The following is a 1,913-nucleotide window of genomic DNA, read 5'->3' as shown; positions in this document are numbered from 1 at the left end:
GTGTTTCAGAGTGTGTTTCAGAGTGTGTGTTTCAGAGTGTGTGTTAGAGTGTGTGTTAGAGTGTGTGTTAGAGTGTGTGTTTCACAGTGTGTGTTAGAGTGTGTATTGGTGTAAATGTTCACCTGCTGCTAAAACAAGAAGAGCTGCAGCTGGTCTCAGATCTGCCCTCCTGTTTACTTTTTCTATAGCTGATTTATTCTACTATTGTTTTTGTTTGTTTTTTTACACCCTCAGGAAACAAAAACATATATGTATAAATAAGAATATATTTTCAAATTCTGAACTTGTTGTTTAATTTTCTTTTTCCTTTTCTTTTCACTCTTTAATTTTGAAATGTTTTTTTTTCATCTATTTTAGTTTGAAATGTCTTTATAATTTCATTTTTTCTTATTTTGCTGTCTTATTTAGTCAAACAAATTTGTATCAAATTAATGAAAAAAAAAAACTTTGATTATTGTTGTTAATTTTAAACGGTATAAAAACTTTGGATTCATTTGTTGGGCATAAATAATTCATATGGACAGGTGTCATAAGCCCCGCCCACTGCTTTTAAAGCCACGCCCCCCGGCTGCCCCAGCCCTGACATTCCGGTAGTTTCATTCAGTCCTGACGGAGCGTCTCTCTGAGTTCTGCTGCATCTCTTCTTATTTCTCTTCTCCTGAATGGACTGGAAGCATGCGGCGAGGCAGAGGTGCATGCTGGGATTGCTCAGGCGCGTTGGGATGGATTGTGGGAAGGGAAGAGCGAGGTGGGTTTCATATAGAGAGAGCTGATGGTGAAGGTTGGAGACCTGAGAGGCTGTGAGTGCTGGTTAATGAGCGACTGAGGGTCACTCCACTGGTTTCTGCAACATTCCTGGAAACGACGGCTTGAAGGTTGGAGTGAGAACCGGACGGACAGCTTTCAGAGAGGATTGGTCTGTCAGACGGGAAGACAGGACGTCCTGTTGGGGACGGAAAACTCAAAACGCTGCTTTTGTTTGGATTCTTGTCTCATCTCTGTTTCCACCTTTAAATGTTTCTCCACAGCAACATTTGATGCTGAAAATTAAGCCAAATATCTGTATGTTTGTTTCCGTAAAGCTTTGCTGATCCTATTTCTGCTGAAAGAAACGCCTACCTGCTGTTTTATCTGCTTTTAACAGATCAATAAACGCTCTGTAACTATTACATAAGAATATAAAAGGTACAGGACGCTCTCTAAAGCTAAGAATAACCGCTGATTTAGGCATAAAGTTTAGCTTCGATTTGTCTCAAAAAGAAACAATCAGAAGTAAAAGTTATTTTGTTATAAAGATAATCTAATGTCTAATGCAGCAGAGGATAAAATATCAGATTCAGAATGTTTTTAAATATTTATTTAAGTTTTATATCATCTTTTAAAATGATTCCTGCTGCTTCTGTAGAACTTCCTCTCTCTTTAGTTTTCTTTATTTAACCTCCAAAAAAAGTTAAAAAAAAACAAAAACAAACAATAAAATCAATCCACTGGACTTTGTTTCCAAGTTTGAAGACGTTTCTCTTCCATCCAGGAAGCTTTTTAAATTCAAAATGTTTGAAATAGCGTTGAGTTCCAGGTTTTATCCAGCAGCCCAACAAAGCCTGGTTTTAGTTTAGAAAACATGCAAAAAAAAACAGTGCCGGTTGGTGGAGTTTTCTCCAGGGGGGGCTATAAATTCAAAGTAGTCATATAATATATAGTATAGAAGACCTCCCCTATTCAGCCAGGCCAACAATTCTAACGACCCCTCTTTCAGAGGCATAGACCAGTATTGGGTATTACAGACTAACAAAAGAAGCCCCTAACATTCCATTCCAAATGGGTGGACCCATTCGTCCGTTTCTATTTGCATGTTCTTTGTTGGGCTGCTGGATAAAACCTGGAACTAAACGCTATTTCTGACATTTTGAATT

The 1,913-nt window shown here is 38.0% G+C and overlaps 1 protein-coding gene across 1 annotated transcript in view; it reads left to right on the top strand.

The window, feature by feature from the left end:
- LOC107097535 (kalirin-like) overlaps positions 1–1,913 on the top strand; it is a 70,602-nt gene that overhangs the window by 57,394 nt on the left and 11,295 nt on the right. The gene's annotated exons all lie outside the window — the stretch shown is intronic.

Source organism: Cyprinodon variegatus, unplaced genomic scaffold (assembly GCF_000732505.1).
Source record: "Cyprinodon variegatus isolate N-32 unplaced genomic scaffold, C_variegatus-1.0 Scaffold705, whole genome shotgun sequence".
NCBI lineage: Eukaryota > Metazoa > Chordata > Actinopteri > Cyprinodontiformes > Cyprinodontidae > Cyprinodon > Cyprinodon variegatus.
Note: the sequence above shows the minus strand (reverse complement) of the source record. Positions and strands in the feature narration are given on the sequence as shown.